This window comes from Andrena cerasifolii, chromosome 6 (assembly GCF_050908995.1).
Source record: "Andrena cerasifolii isolate SP2316 chromosome 6, iyAndCera1_principal, whole genome shotgun sequence".
Taxonomy (NCBI): Eukaryota; Metazoa; Arthropoda; class Insecta; order Hymenoptera; family Andrenidae; genus Andrena; species Andrena cerasifolii.
Genome location: NC_135123.1, coordinates 16,827,314 through 16,851,296, shown reverse-complemented (window position 1 = coordinate 16,851,296; position 23,983 = coordinate 16,827,314). Strand labels below are relative to the sequence as shown.

Genomic DNA, 23,983 nt, shown 5'->3' with positions numbered 1-23,983 from the left:
ATCATCTAAAGGCATTTTGAAAGAACGAAGCTGCTTCTAACACCAGCAGTGTCTACGGTAATAGCGCCAGCAACTGTAATTGTATAAATTCTGCCGTTTCACCTGGTCCCATCTTTGCAGCATCCCGTTCTCGCCCGCCCACATATTTCTTGTTCGCGCGACGGTGGAATAAAGCCACGTGAAATAAGGCTCCGACCAGAAGAAGGGGGGAAAGAGGCGACAGTGCACTGCCAGACCGCGAGAAAAATACATTTGCTTCTAAATATAGAAGGTCGTTGGACGGATTTAGAAATCCTGCTTCGGCCGTGTTTTTCGAGTTAGGGGGAAAAAGACGACCCGAGGATCCACGGCCGCCGAGATCCTTCTAGCGACGCGCTGCCCTTCGACATCTGCCGGCCACCGTGAGCGGCGGTTCACCTCCGCGGGAACACCTACCCCCGTAAAGACCAAAATAATTCCCATCATTTTCCGAAAATAAATCCCCCGCGTGAAACGCAGGCTAAACCGAAGTCGACACAGAACGTAAACACCAGCCGCGGGATTTTTATGTGTCGAATTAATTGGGAGCGGAGGTTGAAGGGGAGTGGAGCCTTTGTTTGAATTCTATCTGGGTGGAGGTGTTCAGTGATGGTATCGCGTATGTTGCAGGTAGGTAGAATGATAGAGTGTATAGAGTTTTCATGGGAAACAAGAGTATTAATGTACGCCTGCGTGGTTTAAATTCTGCGAGATTATTTGAATGTTCTTTTATTATAGATATTGCCTAATACTGAAATTACTGTGGGATATGTGTGTTTTATAAATGTTGGGTAAAAAGGAAGCAAGCAGGTACTTCTAAGTTGACTTAAATGGCTCGAAGCTTCTACGAAAGGTGTCGGAACTGTTTTATAAATTTTACGACTGTTTTAAGATGTTTGAAATGTATTGTTCCACTGTGAGGAATGGTATTAACGAATGTGTCTCGTTAATTATTATGCTTAATTGGAGAACTGAATTGGAGAAGGAGCATTGTAGGAGAGATATGTATACTAATTCTATTTCATGATTTGACTTGGAAATAATTGTTTCAAGTTTGTATTCCTGAAGGTCTTAATGGAAATATTGCAATTTAAGAATTTTATGATTCTGACAACTTTAACGATCTACTGGTTAATAAGCTGTGTTATTATTGATGTAAGTACTCTCACGTTGACACGAATGCCTACAAGGTAGGTATATCAGAAAGGGTGATCAAAACTTTGGAAGAGAAACATTTGTAAAGGATCATTGCAACTCCTCAATCAAATGCCTCAGACTTTTACTCTTATAGCAGTCGCGAATTCGATCTTCCGATTATAACTCGAAGAAAAAACACGTGTAAGTAGTTACACCTTCACATTTTCTTTATTTCGATACGTAGAACTCGCACTGAAAGTTTCAACCAACCCAAAGTTACTCACATTAACAATTACACAGTCCATTAACCACTACACCACAGAAGCTTCTAAAGTCACCGCACAGAAAGCTCAGACTTTTCTCTGTCACCGTTGCCAATGAAGGTAAAAAATTACATATACATAATCTGAAATCAATATCAAAAGAATGCGTTGCAAGCTATCCTTCCCGATCCACGATTAGGCATACCTATCAGTCGCCTCATCAATTATAAATACTACGTTATATGATCACCACGATTACTGTACCCCGAGTTAAATAACGATAGACATCGTGTTCCTCGACTTGCGGAGTGAATACATCTACATCGGCTTCGAGAAGCCTCCGTTTCCCTTGCGGCGTGTAACATTAAATAATATTTATGGTCGTCGCGTGTTACAGCGGGCTGGGACCTTGGGGCCAACTGTCTCGCTTCGGTGCCATCGGGGAAGTTTTATGTACACTAATTAATCTGTCAGCGATGGTCGTCATACGCCAACGACGCGCGGCGCGCGTTGCTCAAGTTATACGATCGCCCCAGCCTCGGTGCACGGTGTCGCGAATCGAAAGGAATCGATCTCCCAAGGTGTTTGATAATTTCTGATGGTAGGTTGTCGCGGTACTCGCCGCGGGAAAATTTGAAATACGGGGTCCACTCGGACCCATCCTCGGCATCAAATTACATATGTTACTTGTTGTTAGTATTGCTTGAAGAGGGTAAGAGTTTTAGATCATAGCACGACCATAACACGAACTAATAGGGTATAATGCAAAGGTTTACTTCGAGATGTGGACGAATTGAATTATGAGGGTTGAATTATTGAGGGTTAAAGCGAAATGTGAAAGCAAAGCACGTACTTACATACAAGAAACGTGGTGAGTGTTTACTAATCATGCAGTCGAGTCCAAGGAATTCTTGGGAACATACAGCAGAATTTAGGAAACGTTAGCCTTTGCCAACCCCACGTGGGCGAAAAGCATGGATATTTTACGAGAACTAAGTGAATGTCATCGGCCCGTGGAATGTGAAAAGTGTGGATTTAAGTTACAGGGGGAGTGCGCAGGGTTTAGGACACGCATTCGACTAAAATCTTGCATGCAGTTGGTCCATGCTCTGTAGAATAACGAGTTAAATGCATGGAGTGCAATACTCCAAACTTTCGGAGGAATTTCAATTAAACTTCGCCTTTTCCAAATCCTGTACCTATATCGAAAAACAGGACGAGGATCTATTGGGTCGGCTAATCGTACAAATAATTAAAATTCAGTAATAATGTGTACATGCTTCTGGAATTATTATATCAACTGCAATTATTGAGCTGTCACTTTAATGTTCATATATCGAGGATCAGGGAAACGCGAAACTTTGAACTCGATTTTCTCGACTTTTTTTTATGTCGTGTTGCAACTAAGCGTATGTAAAATGAACCAAATTGGCGACCTCGACCTCGCATACTCACCTTTTTAATTAATCGCTTCAAATTCTAATTTTATGTTAAACGGTGGCTAGTATTTCTGTGATGCAAGCCCAGATCGGGCAAGGTGTGTTTCTTGGAAGGGAAAAGATTTCTAAGATCTCAGGTCTGGTTAGAAAGGAAAGGGCAGAGAGATATGACAAGGAAATGGCTTTGCATGCAGGTAATTTGATAAAATTCACGCAAAATCGCCGTGACAAATCGCTCGTTTCCGATAGAACGCTGAGGACTTGGCCAGTCGCGTGACAAGGGCTCGTTCTCGGGTCGTTGGTCGGAATGAAAGGAAGAAATTATGCAAATCGTTGTCGTATAAATGGAGCACGTGTGATAGTGTCGGGCTCGATTTAGATTTTCGACGATCTGCACCATTTTCTGTTTCACCAGTGATTTTATTTCACAACGAACACACGAAAGTACTAGAATACTACCTTCGTGTGTTATTAAGCTACTTATTGGCAAATATGCAAGTATTTGCATATATAACACGCGCAATGAACCTTCTTTTATTATTCCCACAAGAAAATTCTTTTTTCAAATTCAAAGCAGGTATTTCCATAAGCACTTTGCTCGTCACGTTTGACGGTCGTTATTTCAGAATTATTTACTGAATTATGCATAACAGTGCAAATTCACTTTACAAAAATCCTGCTGGAAGATATCACCAACGTTCTGCTTTTGGCTACGTATTTTCCGTAAAGTATGTACTCTAAGAACTTTAAAACATTCGCTATAAAACCCACTAACAGCCTATCTAACTCCGAGCTACTTTAAAGCGTGTAAAACTCCACCAACGTTTCAGCATTACCAAAACTTTTTGAGAGAAACTCGATTAACTTGATACACTTTAATCGTTCCCAAGCGAAATGTTATAAAGCAGAAACTTTTTAAAAGCAAGCGATCCTGCGATCCTGTAGAAACTGCTATGAAATTCCAGTTAACGGTGAAATGATAGTGTCGTGGGAGCAGCCTGTTCGTTTATTACTCAATTACGAACGAGTGATTAATTCGGTGTCCAGTCTAATTTCTTTAAAATCGTTTGATAGCAAATAGAGGACGATGGAAAGCGTGTTTTCGCCGAAGGTAGCGAGTGCTGTTAGATCTGTGAGCGGTAGATCCGACCCTGCCGAGCAGTATTTAATATCAGCAGCAAACTGGAATCGATGAAAAATCAATGCAACTGCTTCAGACACGCTCTGATAGATTCCAACGCCCGAGTCTCTCGCAATTCGACGGCTCGCCAACACTCTTAAACGCTTTCTTTTGCAACGAACCCGCGGACAACTATGAAATTCTTGTGCCACGATTTTTATTCAATAGGTATGTACAGCAGTGATGAAATTACTCGAATTGTTAGAGATCGATCGATCCTCGTAGCGATGCAGGGGTTGCAGTAAATTGGGGTAACTGGTGAGCTTAAGGGTGAACTTCAGTAACATTCAAAATAAGCGAAAGTCTTTGAAAATTGGAGGCATCAATCTTTATGCAATAGTAAAACACTCTGCAAAATTTTAGAAAAATTGATTCGGTAGTTTTTAAATTATTTAACTTAGATTTTTATTAATATAATTAAGGTATATATGACCAACACTCACCAAATACATCACATTGGCACACTTTTCATTGCTTCTCATATAAGTAAAGAGGAAAATTATAGTTTGATTATTTCATTCCTAGCAGTTGCATTTCAGGTACATTCTGTCAAACGAGTTAATGATAAATCATCAAATATTCAATAAGTTAGCAAAATAAGATAAAAAATAAGAGCGAATTCAACTGAATTTGCGATAAAAATACACCATTGCCATTTCTGACTGGTTTTCATCACAGGAAAAAAGCCTTATTAATATTTTGTAAATGTATTAACTTTTGGCTAAGATTGTCACTGAAGTTCACCCTTAAGCTTCTCATGCTTCAATGCTTCTGTCGCTCTTGGCGCTGATAAAATTATTCAAATTTCCAGGTACCGAGTGGTCCTTGATGCCCCTTTCAGAGCAGAGATGGGCTCAATTTGTATTTAAATAAAATTTCGAATAACGAATAAAATTTAAAAAATTACTCGTCATGTGTCGAGTAAAGTCAACTGTATTGCCTATGCCACAGTTAAAGCTGGACAATTTATTCGACGCTGATGTTGAAAAGCTCGACAAAACTGAGACAAATTTGGGGACTCCTGTGTCCCAATTATTCTGCTACGCTGCTTTACCGAATTATTGAAATTGCCGGAGATAAGTATTCTGTGCCTTCCCTATTATTATTCAAAAGAAAGTCACGGAGCACCTACAGAATAAACTAAGTTCCTTTATAAACTGGAAAAAAAAGTTTCGCACCCTCGTGCAGGATTGTTGCGACAGGACAGTGTTCTATGATAATTCTGAACTGCAATGCGAGTCGATAATCTCTGCGCGATACATCATGCTGTGCACAGCTGGAACGATAATTATAAATCAGCCGGGTAGGCGGGGATTTAGTCGAGCATGAGATTTAAGAAGATCATGGCTATTACGATTGCGTGCTCGTTAATATTCACGGCTTGATGAGGAACGATACCGCGCGACAAGAATGCAACTTTCGCGTACGTTCTGCGTACAGCCGCGATTAGAATGCTCGTTCCAATATTGTGCCTGTTCCTTCGGACGTTAGTTTATACGTTCGTGCAATTCAGAAGCATGCCGTGCTAATTTTAACGAAGCACTCGGGAGGACATAATGCCTTGTAACTCTAATAGCAGATTAACATTATCATCATCTTATCTTCGAGGTAGAATTATGAATACGAGTCATCGTGATATGCGAGCCAGATTTTTTAAAAAATCAGTGACACTTCTTTATGGGGATAATCCAGATCACAAGGAAGTGGAAAGCTGGGTAATTATCCTACTACATGCGTTTTAAATGACATTCTTTTTGTTAAAATAATTCATTTGTTCGATTTCCAAGGTTTTCTGTGTTACTGTTTATTATTAAACTCGACGACGTTGCGTCTTGGTCCAAAAGGATCCGGGCACCGCGGACAGAGGGTTAAGAAACAACTGAGGATGTGGGGGTGAGTTCCCAACGTGGAAAAAATCATCTTTTAAGTTTATTTCCACAGAGTGCTCAAAGCCAATTTCAAATTCTACCAACATACTGAATTTTCGAGAATAATATTTCAGTTTAAACAGCATTAGTGTAATTGAGGCCTGGACAGCAAAAACGGACTAACCCACATTTTTTTCCGATATTGAGTTCGTAGCAATAATGTAGGAAAATTTTATTTCAAGGTGGGTTGTCACCAGGGAATACAGAATAACATTTTCTGACGGTACTAAAGAATTTTATTCCACATTCCGTACTCATCTTTCCACGTGAAATCGATTGCACCATCTGCTACGAATCACAAACACTAATTGTAAGTCTGGTGTAAAGAAATATTATCCTACATTTATAATCATTTTCTCACGCGGAATCGCCTCCTTTCACTGGTGGTACACACCAGTTCGGAGACGCTGCGTGAACATTAAAACCACGTCTTTGACCAAGCATCCTGATCCACGACTCTTCCACGTACAAATCGCAAAAGGTACCTTTGCAGTACGGTGCGCAGCTTTTCCGCCAGCCTTCTATCGCGTCATCTTTTACTGCCCCCGTCCAGCGTTCGTTTATCCACGTGTCGTCCATGCGAGAATTTAGAAAGTGGCCGTGAAAAATTGATTCGAAGGAATTCGAATCTCGGCAGGATCGAATGGAGGCGCGCGAGATTGCGGATGCCTCGCGCAACGCGAAATCTCGTCTGACGACACACGGTACATACCACTGGAGATTTTTCTGTCGTCCCAGGCGCGCAACATTTGGTCGCAACGTGCCACGAACACTTGATACCATTCCTACGCGAGCATACGCACAGGGTGGCCCGTAATATATGGGACTTGCTTCTTGGATGGGTTCAGTATTTGAAAATAATAAAAATATCATGCGCAGACTTGCTGCGTAGTAGTTGCAGTGAATTCGACTCGAATATGATTCTTTTTTATTATTTTCAAATATTTAATTCATTCTTCAAGTGGGCCCCGCATATTACGGGACACCCTGTGTGTATATATTTACGTTCCGATGGGTGTGATGAACCTACTTCACGATGAGGACTTGCAGAAATTTTGTTGACATTCGTACAGAGTCAATAGATTGATTAATTAATGTGCCTTATTTCTCGATCGAATATGTTGCTGGTATAATTATTATGAATGTGTCTTTTATGGAGAATATAGGCCAAGCAGTTTATTGTTTACCCTTTTTGAAGTAAGGGCCCTCTCATGAGAGATAACTTGTGAGCTTCGCAACAAGTCTTATTTTTATAGAATGTAATAGCATTGGGAACATGATAGTCGTTTAAACTTTGAACACGTGTATTGTATTACGGGTGTGTAATAATAATTTCGAATTTCTAGCTGAAAATCTTTCTGAGAACTGTACCTATAGTTAAAGTTAAAGTTTTATTTCAGTTTTAGGTGTGAGCTGAACTTTATATTTAAAGTACAGTTAGTATTAAACTTTGCATACGAAAGGCACTTTCATTCGGGGGTCGAAAAAGTTCTCGAGCCCTCGTTGTTAAAAAAAATTCTGTTAGAACTTATATGTTTCGTTTAAGAAAATATCTGTGCCTGTGGAATTTTTTTAAAAAGTGTTCTCATGGAATAGATATTTTAGAACCTATATAATAAAAGTTCCATGGAAACAAGTTAGATTAAAACATTTATTAAAAAAGTTTTCATAAGATAAAGAAAAGTACTAAACTATTAGGTACTAGTTTTATTTAACAATATAATATCATGTTCTTCATACGTTTATTTAATAAAACGTATGAAAATCATAACACAAGTATTCTTTATCTTATGAAAACATTCTTAATAAACGTTCTAATGTAACTTGTTTCCATGGAACTTTTATTATACAGATTCTAAAATATCTACGTAGATAAGTATTGCAAATAAATAACGCATTCAGAATATCAATTTAACTGTAATAATTATTTAATACTGTTGCAGTACTATCCATTGAATAGTATTCAGTGTTTGTTACAACGATTGAGAACTTTTTTAATATTGGTGAACAAAATATCTGTTCCTGTCATAGAAAATCTTTTATTTCTATATTTTATAAGTTCCATTCCAACTAGAACCTTTATTTTAAAGAACTTTTATTTTATCGGTTCTCTTGGGAACTTACAATGTGAGAACATTTTTAAAGAAGTTCCGCGGTCCATGCTTTAAATGGAACCTATTAAAAAAGCTCCAGAACTTTTTCTATGCCTGCGATGAATGGTTACTATTGTAACAGTAAACAATGCATTAGCAACCACATGTTTCTAATCACCCCCACGAATATCGTGTTTACCGGAGTACAAAACAGAAACAGCGACATAATTGCCACTTAGCTGAGTCTATCAACAAGCAACTGCCATTTATCTGACCGTAGGGAAACGTCATAATAATCGTTTTACGATGCCATTCAATTCTTCAGTGGTGCCTTTACCTAAGTTACTAGCAATAAAAGGAAGAAAAAGAGGGGGCGCCAGGTAGACAGCAATAAAATCGTATACAATCACTATTACGCACCACGGAATAAAGAATACAACGCGCTCCTTCCGCAGTCTTTCCTTATCCTAAATAATTTTCACTGCAATTATATGTACCGCGTAGTAAGTCGAGGCAGTTAAGAGGAAAAATGGAGCAAGGAGTTAATTTCCATAAAACGTTACTACAGACCGCCATCAGAATTATCTTCATCGTTGTGAAAGATCACCTGCTAAACATATACTGGGTGCGAAAATTAATTCACGGAGGAGCTAAGCAGAGTAAAGGTGGCAGTCGATTAATTTCGTTCGATCCGACGCTCGCCTGTACGAGAAAATCAGATGCGAGAGATAGATCCACTGTTAATCGAGCCAACCTGCAAGCCGCCATTTACTTGCTTCTTGGGAAGCTTCCACTCGACATCGGCGGACGCTTCACACTGATTATCTCCGCGTATTTAGAACTCCGCGAACAACGGTGCCGTAAACGAGTAATCGCGCGATGACTTAATGACAAACGAGAACGAACTCAACGCAATAAGAGCACATTTCACGCGCTATTAACTCCAACCGAGTAGAACGAGATGCATCTGGGCATACAATGGGAGCTTCTCTTAAGTAATTTTTAATTAAGCGATTGCTTTCTGGCAGTAGCCGCGGTTTTGGTGGTCGCTCAGTTTGAAGCAGACGCTTCTAAGTGGATTCTTGGTCTCAGAATTTGAAGTTCGATATTGTCATGGATCCGGGAGGATTGTTACTATAGACTTTTATTAGTGATATTTAATCCACTTGATTTATTTAGATGGATATCTTGAAACGATGTGATACTTTCGCAAAGGGCACTTTTTTATGTTACGGTGGTGCTTTATCTGGAATTGTGAATTTGTCTGAATTGGCAATTGTTTTTGAACGAACGAAATACTGTTTCAGATTGACTGGCTCTTGGAAATTACAGTGAAGATGGTAGGAATATTATTATATTGAAAATATGAACGTGGATGTCATGGTAATTTAAGTGATGTGCGACGTATTGATAGGAAGAGAAAAGGCAGGATTGCATGACAGCAGTCGTCAAGGTGTTAAAAGTCACTAGGACAGGAGGATCGCTTGTGTGCTTCGAATGAGAAGATCTACCACCAGCATTATGAAAGAAGAGAATTCTTCCGTGGCTATCATTATAGTTCTATGGAAAGAAAGAAGTTTGCTCGCAATCAGCTCCGTGGAAAAGGAGAATAATTGCACTTTGCAATTTGTTAAAAAAGGAAGCTTTGTGGTGCCAAAAGCTTGATGGAAAAGAAGAACTCCAGAGTTGTACAAGTGACATCATTTCCACAATAAAAGGAGAATTTTGTCGTAAAATAAGCCCCGCGAAAAGCAACATTTTTGTTTCATAATCAGCTCAATGGAAGAGGAACTTTAGAGCCATAAAAGTGCCATTAGTTCCACGAAAAAGGAAAATTTTGTGGTACAGTAAGCTCCACGAAGAAAGTGAATTTTACCTTGTAAATTAACACCGCGGGTAAGCAGATTTTTAGAGTCGTAGGTTAGTACCAAGCCCATAAAAAAAGGAGCAGCGACGCGAAGGAAGAGGAAGAAGAGCGGCGCGAGCAGACTTGGGAAACGTTGCTCTGGTTGTTGATAATTGTTGCAGTATCTCTTAATTAACGGGATGGCCAGCGGCGAATATCCTTTGTGCTCGTAAATGGCCCCGCGATAATTACTCCAACGCACTCGAACCGAGTCTAGTGGTACACCTCGTGCGGGTTATCTTGGGTCAAGGAATATCGCAATCGTGGTCAAGTAGTACCTATTCGAAAGGCCCTTGTCTGTCGGCAACTTCTAATAGCCACGAGCGTGGCTGTATCGCGAGATAGGAATTTCACACAGGGTTAACGAAGAAATTAATGCCCTACCGCTACAGATTAATACTTCGCACAAAGTTACAGCGATTAAATTGTCGACTTCATTCGAGAGTACTTAGAGGAAGATGAAGTATTAAATAAATAATGCCACTGAGAACAATGGTCATTTTCACATGTACACTGTTTTAAATATCAGATAAAATGATGTCTAGTTAAAAATAGGCTCGTTTTCACTTGTATCACCCTCGTCTTAAGATTTTCCTGAGAGATATTTTAAGTAGCAGTTTCGCAACGATACAAAGTACCTACGGATGAATGTTTCAAATAAATGTTGCTAGTTTCCAAGGGCAGTAGCTGTAAACGCAAAATTTCCAGGTTTCATTGAGCGAAGAAAGAGAAAGGCACGCGTCTCGTAAAAGGGCCCACTGGAGTCTAAAGCCGGAGACAGTAATTTTGTCTCTATTCTTAGGAACTTTACGAGACGATATCTTCCAACGTTTTATGTAGCCTAGCCAATACACTTGCGATAACAATTTAGCTGAGCACAATTTGCTGCTGGCAGTTACCTAAAACACAATTTCTGGACTAAGAAGATTTATGGTGTTTGCTTCCCTTCGACTCGTTTATGTGGTATGCAGGGATTTTATTGTCACAGCAATAAATGCCTCTCGCGGCTGTTTCCTCGTAACGAAACACAATCACTGTGCCATAAAAATCTGAACTCGTGCAATCGTGCCTGTGATATGACCCACTTCCGGCTCGGAATGAGATACAAATCGCGCGTACGCCTGACAACTTTGTAATTGCAATATTGCCATTCGAGCTAATATTATAATAGCCGATTAACCATTTGCACGGATCAAAAATTAGCAACGACTTCAAATTTCACCTTTTTGTTTACAGATCGCACTCTCTCATTGGTTATCTATTGGTAAAAATATTGAAAATATATATCTACAGTAGAAAGATCTTCATCGATATGACGTACCTAATTTCTTCCTTGAAATTATAAGAATGTTCAACTTACGCTCTTCATTTTCGACCGGAGTAAAGCGAACCCCTCGCTCGAATGTTCCTGACTCACCACGTCGGCGATTATCGAGTCTCCCGTTTCCGTGGGTCGCGACAGAATAGTTCCCTCTCTCGGTAGCTACACAAATTTTATACGCAGAATTTTCCGACGCTGGAAAGTATTCCACGACCTCGCACTAATTTTACGACCCCTTCGCGATCCACGCCGAAGAATGTCGATTTAGACTTGAGTCGGGTTCGTGTGAAAATAATGGTTAAGGGGGTATACCCGTTTGAACCCTCGGAAAATGTATACATTTTGTGGATTTTTTTACAAGTCAACGGTTTGATGCAGATTTCCCGTTTTTTAACTATGTTTACATAGTATTATGAACTACTTATAAAAAAAGTTTCAGTTAAAAAACTATTGTTTTTCGGAAGTTACGGATACATGTCCGAAAGTCTCTCGATTTTAGACGGCTAAACGGTGGCCCTAAAAACTCGCGCTACGTTCAACCAATTCACTTCCAATTTTGCATGCAGAATCATAATAAGATTCCGCATCGTCCAACGAAGGCTTTTTTATTTCGATTCCCCGTTTATTATTTATAAAGGAAAAAGGTGGATTTTTCTCTTAGAAAAATTTAACTTTACCTTTGATCTCTCACCATTTCTTTATTTTTCAAAATTTTCAAAATCGCCGTCGTTGGACGATGTGGAATCTTATAATGATTCTGCATGCAAAATTTGAAGTAAATTGGTTGAACGTAGCGCGAGTTTTTAGGGCCACCGTTTAGCCGTCTAAAATCGAGAGACTTTCGGACATGTATCCGTAACTTCCGAAAAACAATAGTTTTTTAACTGAAACTTTTTTTATAAGTAGTTCATAATACTATGTAAACATAGTTAAAAAACGGGAAATCTGCATCAAACCGTTGACTTGTAAAAAAATCCACAAAATGTATACATTTTCCGAGGGTTCAAACGGGTATACCCCCTTAAGAATGGCCAACGCAGTGAGTTCGGATCACTCGAGCGCTTCCAGTCGAAAGCGAAGAGAGCGTCCAATTTTGCGGCTTCAGCGAGGAAGCGGAGCCTTCGACCCTCTGGGCCCCGAGGACGCCGCGCCGGAGAAGGGAACGCGAGTTCGACGGCCCGCCTCGTCGGTGCCTACCTTCAGGCGCTGCTGTCAATTTATTTAACAACTCCAAGTACATATAAGACGTATGATTAACAGTGGACCAGATAATAAGCGAGCCTGCAGCAGTTACGTGCCCTGGCAATGAGCGTGAATCAGGCATCGGTTTTGGCAACGGCAGGGTTGACCCTCGCAGGACCGTCGAGGTGAAGGCCCTCCTCGACTCGGCCGCGGACTTGCCCTCCGTGTCGGAATCAGTCACGCGGAGCTTGAGGCACGAAAGACGACCGGTCCACGTTAATCTGACTGGATACATACCGGGAAACAAAGGTGGGAGTCGCGCGGAACGAGGTGCGAGGGAAACTGGGTTTGCTCCGTGACCCCGCATTCCACTCGAGTCCGGAGCACTGGTTTCCAGGACTCTTACAGCGCTGGCACCCACCCAGCTAACCCCAGAGGAGGTGTTGCCGCGTATCGAGGGCTTACCGCTGACGGATGAGGACTTCCGTGAGGAGATTTCTGCGGGAAGCCCTTCCCGATCCACCGCGCTGATCCTCCGGGAGCGTCGGTCGGCCTGAAGACACCTCTCGGCTGGGTATTTCTTGGCAAGGTGAGCACTGATGTCCCCAGGTGGGATGCCCAACCCGCAGCTGGACCCCCAGTGATTCTGGGGATCGAGGAAGTGACCGGCGATGCCTCCTGAGCAACTCCGCTACGAGATAGCGTCCAGGCGGGAATTCCTCTTGACCACGGTCACCCACGGCACTGCCTCGGCGCTTTACCTCGCCTTGAGGGTACTCCAACAGCTGGCCGAGGACGGAGCGTCTCAGGCTCCCCCTGGGGCCGCAGGTGTTGCGGCGCCACGTCTACGTCGACGACATCCTGGCTGGAGCGGACGACGGGGACGCCGTTCACTTTCTTCGCGGCGGGCGGCTGGGACAACCACGAGGAGGAGCACGTGGCCCATTCACCGCACCGCACCGGTGCAACTATATCGCGGGCGGGCCCTCTCGCGAGCATCGATCGCAATCATCGATTGACAATTGCGCCGTCCGCCGGTGAGTGCAGGCGAGGCGGCCGGCCTGCTTGACAAATCGATTATTATCTAGTACACTACTGTGTACCGTAAATTGACAGGAGTGACGGAAGGTGGGCGCCCGCTGAGGCGGGCCGACGAACTCGGGTTTCCTCTCTCCGCGCGAGCGTTGGGTGGACCGAGTACAGCTCGGCTTCCGTGAGGCCAAAGAGGGCGAGCGCTCGGCTTACTCGCCGATGCCGAGGTATTCGGCGCTCTCTTCGCTTTCGGCTGGGTCTAGAGCGAGGTGTGTATAGGTACCTTGCGTTCTTCGTCGCAGGAATGCACTGGTCGCGGAATATTTTCCCGAAGACGCGGGAAAGTTCTGCACAATGGAGGAAACGAGAACGTCTGGGTTTAAAAAGCCCATTAATAATGTGCTTGACAGTATTTCTAAACGAGATAGTTGAATATTTTTGTTTTTAAAATTGAGCAGTTAGACTGGAGGAAGCATTGATACTTTGCACGGAGAGTTTTCTAACGCAGGATTCGAAGTGTGATTATTTTTCAGTAACAAAACTTGCAGAATTTTTTCCTTGTTAAAATGAAAATAACGGGACGACGTGGTAGTAATAAAAATAATTAAATTCGAAAGGATGAATCCATTTTAACATCCGTTTAATTCGAAGTATGGGAGGTGGGAGTCTAATAAAATGATAAATGGAATTTCGCTTGGAACCGGTCCACGAATTGTAGAGAAAGGGGCAGAGGTTCAGCGAGTACATACTCGAGAAGCAGAAATAAGTTTACGCGTTTGGCGGATGTGGAGAAACGTGCCGAATCGACCGATGGCGGGCGATATTTTAAAGAAGGAGGAAGTTGGCAGAAGAATGACACTCGAGTTCCTTCACTCTATCTCTTATACCGGAAAGGTGCTGAATTTCCGATATAAGACTCTTTTACGATCAAAGATACGCGCGGAGTGTGGCAGAGGGAAGGCTTGATCTATTTTCCCTCACTTTCAGCCACCTTCTGCCCACTCTTCCGATGCGAGTGCCAAGAACACTTCATTATTTTCTTATTTCATATTCCTCTTTAAAAAAATCAATAGGTACCGTGCAAGTATTTAGTGCATTTTTCTGCATCTTTCTTTCCCAAGAAGAAGTTTCTTTCTTAACAGATATTGTATAATAAAGTGTAAAATATAATCTTATGAACCTTGTAGGCAAAGTGTGGAGTAAATTATGATTCTGCTATTTTCTTAACGATTTAATATAAATATTCCAATTATTAAGGAACTACAACGAACTGGTCGCATCGGTATATATTTGCAATTATTATCGTTTTTAGGAGACCAACAGATCGAAGTGATAATTACAGTTTACATTTTTTCATTATCCAAACAGCATGTCATGTAAAAATAAGTAAATATATTAGTTAAGGGGTCATGTCTAGTTGGCAGACAAAAAAGAACGTCATTTTCGGGAATTTTTTGTGAAAAATGTGATGTATGTTTCCTAGAACTATTTCCTTATTTTAGAAGTACATATATTCAGCAACCCTCAGGAATTTTGTTATAGGAAAATATTTGATAATGAAGGAATAACAGCCACTATCGCGGAAGCTGTTTTTACAATGGCGCTGCGCGGTGAGCAGAATTTCTCCGAACCGGATTATCTGAAATCAGAAAGTGAAGAAGATTCTGTTAATATATGAGTTTATCTGGGTCGTGAACGAAGGATTTTTCAAAAAAATAATTTCAGACAAAACGGCGACCGTTTAACGCGAAATCATGATTTTTTGATGTCTGAATTGTTCGTTTTTCGTGAATTAAAAATAGAGTTTTCATCAAAAACAAAAATCCTTCGTTCATGGACTAGATAAACTCATATACTAACAAAATCTTCTTCACCTTTCGATTTCAGATGATCCGGCTCGGAGAAATCCTGCTCACCCCAAAAAATAATAGCTTCCGGAAGAGTAGCTGTTATTCGTTCATTTTTTAATATTTTCCTATAAAAAAATTACTGAGCGCTGCTGCATATATGTACCTTTAAAATAAGGAAATAGTTGTAAGAAACATACATCACATTTTTCACAAAAAAATTCCCGAAAACGACGTCCTTTTTGTCTGCCAACTAGGCATGACCCCACAAGATAACTTAAACTACATTGAATTGAACTGAAACCTGAAAGCACTCGATTAGAAACCATTTCTACACCTCAAACTGTAATCGAATCCAGTTGGTTTCTGGATGGAAAACAATAAAATGTGGAAGCCACGAGTCAAATGGTCCAATTGTCCACCGGAACGACAGTCTTAATCGACCGAGGGACGGGAGGGTTTGTCGAAACGATTACTGCAGCCCTTAAAAGCCAATGAATCGTTTTGCGCGATGGCCAGCCATCGATTAGATTCGCTTCGCGTGGAAGAAGGCAGCGTTAGATACAAAAAGGAACAAACATTCGAGCTCTTTCTACGGAATTGGCGCCATTAAACTGGACCAGTTTCACGGAAATTTTCCATTCGCCAAGAGTGAACCCGTAAATTTTCTCTGCAACAAGTCAGCCGACCAAATGAACGAATCCAGCGCGACTGAAATATACGTTTTTATGGCCACCACTCTGTTCTGTTGTCGGTTCAACATTTAAACGGCCATAAATTTGTTGGCTGGCTGCTCGATGTCTTTGTCATTAATGATCCTGCATGTGGCCAGGCTTTATCACATCACGGCCAATTTAATCTTCGAGTCTTCGATTCGTTAAACATTGAATGCTATTATCTTCCAGAAACGTAATAACATATATCTATTCGTGCGAGATGGCGCTGCTTTGCAGTTAAATTATTCTAAGTAGTTTCCTAATTGTATATTTACTACGAGTACTTATCTACAGTGGCGGACTGGCTCTAAAGATATTGGTTGCCAGGAAACAAAGGGGGTCCACCCACAACTGCAAGGTTATCATATTACTTTAAAAATTTTCAAGTTATTGCTCGTAAATTTAGTGAATTATTACTTCTATTACTATTATATTTGCAAGCTACTGAAAGTCATTAACCCTATAGTACGTACGTGGGGCCTGTCAGGCCCAAGTGAACAGTACTCATGATATTGAGATAAGATTCAGATAACGACGTCTTGTAGTGTTAAAGGGATATTTGTTCAGTATTTCTACGAGCCACTGGTAATACTATATTGTAGAATTTTAATACAATTTCTATTTGTAAATGAACTACCAATAGTGCCAAAAGATGGTACCGTTGGTACGTCCAACGTCACTTCTCTTCAACACAATGTAAGAGCTAATTAAGCGATAGATAAACGCGATACTTGCAAATTTAAATAAATGGCCCTAACTAAGAGCTGGCACAGGTACACTGGGGTTTTCTACAAATACAATTCTTCTTTTCACGAATTTGTACTGTATAATTGCAAAAAATAAAATTTTGTGACGCATTCGGGTTATCGTACACTCAGGCATATTTAGCCATCAAAACAAATCAAATTTCGTAAATAATTTAAAGCAAGGGAGGTTTTTTCTCTCTTAAAAAAAAAAGTTTTGGCACTCACAGTGTTTTCTACAAGGACTTAAATTTCCCCATTTCTGTACTTCAAAAAGGAGCCAACGTTTTCATTAAAACCTATAATCACAGCAACGATGCCACCCGAGGATGATTTACCCTGAAACCCATCGGTTACGGCAATTTTTCAGACGCAGCCCAATTGCACCGGCGAAACTTTCCTCGTGCGTCATTTAGGTCCGGTTCCCCGACACCGACGTGTATATACCTGCTAGCACGAATTGATTACCCAGGTGCACGATGAGTTCCTCCTTTAATTTCGCGTCCACCTTGAAGTCACCGCGACCAGGGAACCGCTGACGCTTGAAAGCGCGGATTTTTCATTCCGATCGGCTAAGGTCGACCAGCAGCCATTCTCGATTCCCTCGCGAATTACCAGGGAAACTCTCTTTTTCCGCGGCTTGTTGGCGGGAAGGACAGGTGAGGAGGGGCTCCCGACTGGAAGTTACGCCAATGGAGTCATCGAGGGGAATTCAGTTGCGGCACGGTCAAGGTAAGGGGGTCAGCAAGGTGCGCGTGCACGAAAATAAACAATGGAGATGCACGTACCCCGAGGAACGGGGGCCCTATTGTCCGCGCGAGCAGCTCAGGTGAATCACGGGCCCGGTGTATTTTTAACCCCTCAAACCCTCGAAATCTTTTTTTTACCCTTTTGGGACGGCACTTTTTACGCCGTTCCAACCGCGAAGGGGAAACGCGTGGCTCGCCGACGGGCGATGGGCCCGGAGTGGAAATGGTAGACCCTGTCGCGGCGCTGTGTTTGGGCCCTATTTGAATGGAGACCGCTTTTTGTTTGCGCGGTCGCAGAGGTTACTGGGCTGCTTGAGGACGCTGCAGTTGGAAGTGAAGGTCGTTTTGTCGAGTTCGGCTGGGTACTCGGGATATTTAAACAAGGGACGTTTAAGGGGACTGTATGTACAGACAGTCGTTTTTCGTAAAAAAAAGATTTCTGTTTTATTTATTTGTAAAAAATTGAAAGCAAATTCAGATGTATACTTTTACCCAATGTTTATTACTGCTTTGTATGCAGATTGAAAAAAGTTGATATGAAATATGTACATGCGCTTTGAAAAGGGCGGTGCAGACTGGTAAACATTTTAAAGTTTTTTTTGTGGTTTAGGAGACTTAATGTCGGTCTTAAAAACTGACGTAATTCAATGTCGCAGGTGTGATTCTTGTTTGTTAGATCCGTAGTGTCCGGTGGAACCAATAAAAAGAGAAATTAAAACTATTTAAACGAGAAATTTAAACTACGAATATTAGGCAAAGAAATGTCTATTATAAAATTAAACATTATTATATGTTTATAAATGGAGTGTAGCTGCACTTTTAATATCCTATATTTTTAGTTACGCGTATTAAGCAAACATTAATAAGTACAATTCTTATTAAAAGTATGCGGTCATTTACTGGGCTTCTACAGGTTTTGCATTTTATAATTGTTTTTTTGTTTAAATTCCGACAAGAATAAGTAGTATTTATTTTTATAGAAATTTCAAGAAAAATAAATTTAAATGCAATTTCAACAGTTGTTTTGTTGTTATACATAAATATATTCAAGTATTAATCTCAAAGGTCCATAGATTCAACAATTCGGTCATTCACTGGTTGGTTTACCCTATAATGATAATTTGAAGCACCTGTAGGTGTAGTATTCGATGCAAACTCATTTTGGAGAAAAAACCTTACATTAGAATTTGGTTAAAAAGATCATGGAAATGAACAAGATCTAACCTTTATTCGCGCCAGTACTTTTCCAGCAGAGCTCCAAAGGACAGCCTGATCAATTCAGCGGCGCCTGAAGTACCTACGATAATTAAATCCATGACGGTCATCTATCACTTTATTCGCAACGCGCCCAGCGAATGATCCATATATCACTTAACAAGCACTACTAGCTACGAATGTACGTCTATTGGGTGGTCCGAAGGCGCGACTGAAAATAAGTGATCAACGCTAAGTAGTATTCCACGTCGTATCGAACAAGATTCGTCACCATGGCGATCGATTGGTTTGCAAATTTCGCGGTACCCACGGTTCGAGAAATTATTTCATGTAAAAACTGTGCGTTCCCTCAAATTCTTCTCCAACCATCAAAACTAATAATCTCATTTACACTAATAATCTCGCGTGGCAAAGTGTCACAGCCACTTTTAAGTTGCAAAGTGTCACAGCCACTTTTAAGCTGCAAAGTGTCTAGGGCCACAAGATATCCAAAAGAAAAACGTAGATACAGAGAAAGATGTTTCGAAATTCCCTAGTGAAGTAGTTTCTCCGGACCGCCAAATACAGTAACTGTGGTATCGGAAATTCAGCGACTATGATATGAAAAATTCAACGACTATGACATGAAAAATTCAACAACTATGACGTCATAAATTCCGCAACTGTGTTATCGAATTTTGCAGAATTTTAGGCAGACCAAACCTCGGAAACACATTTACGTCCGAACGTACGACACCGATCCGTCATTTTCCTCAGGTGTTCACCAAGACGGATGGACTCCGCACTGCGCAAAAATCTGTCTACGCGAACGCGCGTAACTAACACAGATGCGTAATGAAAAGTTGGAAGATAAGCAGATCGCAGCGGAGGCGGGAGAACACGTGCGGCAGGGATCTGATAGATGCCCTTGAAGAATAAACGGGATACGACGGCCTATTAAAACGGATTGTTAGGAAAGATCAAAGTTGTACGGCAAATAAAACGGCCGGCTGTCATCGTTTGCCAGTGTCCCATATTTATCTGCCCGGGCGATAGAGCGGGTACACGCACCATCCGATTGTTTTCATCCGCGTCGAATATTGCGCGATCCGCGCCGGGGAACGTTTACGATCTGGGAACACGCTTTCGACGGGACCCATAAATCATGGCGGTTTTACGAGATCATTAACAACCACGAACTTGGGGCCACTGAAACGTAATTTGTAAACCAGAGGTGCTAGGCGTGTTCATTTTCAGCATTCCGCGTGGCCAACCGTGGCGCGCCGGGGACTTTCCTGCTGGAGCAACGGCGCGGCGCCAATCTCCGGTGAATTTTCGTAGTTTTCATCGTTGATTTTGGTGCTTTTCATAATTATCTTTCTGTTCTTTTGTTTCGTTAATGGTTTGGCAAGTATGGTAGTAAATGGATTGGTTTTATGTGGATTCGAAAGCAGGGATTGAAATGTAATGTTAAGTCTGTAAATTAGTAAAGTGATTAGTAAAGATTGACAGTGGTGAACGGACTGCAAAGTGGGGAAGAATTGCTTTCGCTGCGGTTTCTGGAAAATAATATTCTGTTGGGCATGATTTGTACTCAAAATTGAAATATTAGGCTGCAAGCATTAACATTTATTCTGTTGTAACTATATAGGGCGTGAAAATATAAAATCTTGAAGAAAAAATATTTACGTAGTCAATTTTTCGATAGACGCTGATAATTTTCAAAAAAAACGTGCGATCGCGGGGTCGGACATAAATGCATGGCATAGTAGACTTCTTCCTACAGTAAATATTTCCGCAGTAGAGCATATGTCGGGGCGAAGTTATTAAAAATTAGTCAACCTACCCCTCGCGACAACCAGCCCCGGTCTCCCCTACACCTTCAATTAACTTTCTCCATACTCTGTAGCCACCAATGGCAAGATTTTTTCCCACGCATTCTACAGCAAGCTGACGATGAACACGCGGCAGCAGAAATTGAAGCCAGAAATTACTACGATGCTGAAAGAAATGTATTCCACGGTTCACCTGACGTATCGCGTGAGTTACGAAGCAGATTCTCGTTCCCAATGTTTACCATAAATTTCTGTTCCAGGGCTAAATAATTCCCCCCCGCCGTCGCGGTGGTATTCGCGTAAATAAATGGTGGCAATCTTTTCCTCTCTCCACAAAGAACTCCAGCGACTACGAGAGATGCGCGTTTAAAAGCGTTCCCTTTACAGAAGGCGTCTTACGCGGTCCGCGCGTTCCCCCTCACACGTGAATTTTACGTATTATAAATCTTTCTAATACTCGAGAGCTCACCCTACTTCTTCGCGTGAATTTATAGCGGACGGCGGAGCATCTGCTGCGGCTTGAAAGAAATCCATAAATCGTATAGTTTTGCGCGTCTCGCGATAACACGTTGAGCCAAGATAAGCCAAAATACTTCCACGGAAGATCGCGGGATTGGTTACATCGAAATAAATTCACTTCATGTACGAACACGTTCTTTATCGAATGTCTTGTGACTTTTCTGTGAATGGCACTGTTGTATTACATTTGCTTAAAAGACAGAAGTTTCGTTCAATATTTTGTGGACAGCGGTATTTTAGGGGTTAATAGGGGGAGAATTTGGAATTTAATATTCCGGAGGCGGTTCTGTTAAAATTTTTGAGGGGGCGTGATCGAGCCGCACTGCCCTTTCAGATTTATTTATTTAGTTCAATTAATTATTCTGGAGTGTAGATAATTTCACGAGGACAGAAATATTGAGAGTCCTTTTACAAGATATTTTATGCTACTTCGAATATGTTACCATATTTTGTACCTTTTCCTAACTTTCTTAAGGGGGAATCCTTTTTTATGGGCTAAAAAGATAGCAAAATTTAGGACTTTTTTTTAAGAAAGTGGCAGTTTGATTCATCCTAAATTTGCACCATGTTTTTATGCATCCTTGAAGGAGTTGCAGTTTTTTTTATTCATTTTTAATAATAAATATAGGAGTTTTGCATCACGCCGCGCAAAACTCGTCGTTTGCTGGTGTGCATGATATTTACCTTCCAGGTAATCTGAAACAGAAAAATGAAACGGCGGTTTACTTTGTACATATGTAGCTTCAATTTGATGCACCAGAACACCGCTAAGTTCTATACTTCTTTTGTTACATAAGCAAATTAGCGCAAAATTGGATAGAAAAAATTAAAGATTCAGACCTTTCAGATCGAAAACTCTCCATACTGCTGAATAATTTTTTTTTTGCTGGTTCATCAATTTCAAGTTACATATGGATAAAATAAAACACCGTATCATTTTTCTGTTTCAGATTACCTGGTAGATAAATAGCACGCACACCAACGGACGATGAATTTTCCGCGGCATGATAGTCGATCATGCATAACTACTATATTTATGGTTAAAAATTAATAAAAAAAAATCTTCAGCTTCTTCGAAGATGCATCAAAACATGGTCCAAATTTCAGATGAATCGAAACGCTGGATTCTTAAAAAAAAAATCCCAAATCTTGCTATGATTTTAGCCCAAAGGATAGGATTCCCCCTTAAACCAGCTCTGTCTCTGCCAAATGAATGTAGATACTTAAAATACCAATCGCGTGTCACAGAAGTGTCTTTTGTGAAAAGGCTCTGGCTACTTTCCACCCTGGACAAGTTGCCCAGAAATACACCAGCCAATTGCTATGACTATGCCACCAATAACATAAAATTACCACATAAATTCTCTTTCCTTAATATTTCTTAACAATTCCTTATCCTTCACCTGGCGGATACAGGGTCTATTTAGGCCCACCCGAAATATCAAGCAACATACGTCACTTATCATTACTTGAAAAAGCCGAGCGTTTCAAATCACAAGATCCAAATCTAACACAAAACCCTATTTTGCCCCTCGTATGAATTAAGATGTATTCCTACATCGTAATTACGTATCAAAATTAAAGAAAGGATTAAAGAAACATAAAATAATTCCAGATAAATAGGTTGAACTGCGAACGAGTGCTGTTCGACCATTAGCAAATTGGTAGCCCACTTTTCTCTATTTGAATTCTTGGGGCTGAAATCTCTGACCTGCCTTTTAGGCCATCCTGTATACTCGCGAACCGCCCACGCCCCGACCCACGGAATCACGCGAAACGCTAGATAACGAGGGGCAGGGGGCCGAAGAGAAGCGAAACGTAGGTGGCTTCTGTTTGGTCTCAATGTCGACGATCGTACCCACTCTCCATCAACGTCCGGGCACCGTAAATATTATTCCCCAGCGGGATGAGCTTTTCCTTCGATAATGCCCGCCCCGTTCCATGTCAAGCACTGCGCCCAACTGTCTGGAAAGTTTTGGGCGAAGGCCAAGACACACCGCGAGAGTGCCCCCGCGTGCTTTCGGTTTCTCCGTCCAGCATCTTTCCTCGGGGTCGTAGCCGGCGCTGATCGACCTTTCGTCGCGTTCCCTCGGAGCAGGGCGTCTTCAGGGCCGCTCAGGCGGCTTCCTGCCATGCTCCAGACCCCAGACGCCGCGGCTTTAAAGCTTACGGCACTTTATGCCTACGGGGCGTAACGCGCGAGCCTAACAATTTCTCTTTTTGCAATCCCTTGCTTCTTCGTGCTTTCGCGAGCGTTGCAGTGAATTTGCTCGCTTGATAGGGTTAAAGCATCCGCCAGGGAAATCTGTTTACCACGGGATTATGTGTACGGACTGTTTTATGGAGCACTCCACGCGTTGGAACTTTGAAGCTTGCAGCACTTTGCGCATATGGATCGCATGACCCTGTCTGTTTCATTTCCCGCAATTCTTGGGTGGTTCTTATTTAAAGTGGCGATGAACTTGAGCCGTCGAAAGGGTTAAAGGATCACCCAGGCAAATATATTCAAGACAGTTCTATGGGATGTTTCGGAGGCGACAGCTTTGAAGCTTGCAAAACTTTATTCCTATGAAACACGTGACCCTAACTGTTTCGTTTTGTAATTCCTGGTAAAAATAGGAGGGATTAAAGGATCACTCCGGTAAATCTGTGCGTCACGAAATCTTATGATTAATGGTGGGTGATTAAATACGTAAGTCGATATGCACTGCGTCTTTGGATCGTTGAAATTAGCTATGGAGCTTGTGAAATTGGGCTGTATGAATTTTGTTTGAACGTAGAAATGTGGAAGAATGACGTGGAATGGTGTGCAAGTATTTTATTTGGTTTAGTGTTGCTTGGAATTAGAGTAAATGCTACAAACGAATTGGTTGACTTTTTG

At 41.4% G+C, this 23,983-nt stretch overlaps 1 protein-coding gene across 4 annotated transcripts in view; it reads right to left on the bottom strand.

Annotated features, from left to right (window-relative positions):
- The window catches only part of LOC143369547 (uncharacterized), a 97,215-nt gene that overhangs the window by 34,758 nt on the left and 38,474 nt on the right, over positions 1-23,983 (bottom strand). Inside the window, exon 2 of one of the 4 annotated variants that reach the window (XM_076813627.1) lies at positions 18,779-18,851. The exons of 2 other annotated variants lie outside the window; for them this stretch is intronic. The gene's annotated coding sequence lies outside the window, so the exon portion shown is untranslated. Of the gene's footprint in view, positions 1-12,932; positions 13,150-18,778; positions 18,852-23,983 lie in introns of those variants that run through there. One more of the 4 variants, XM_076813629.1, reaches the window with a different exon arrangement.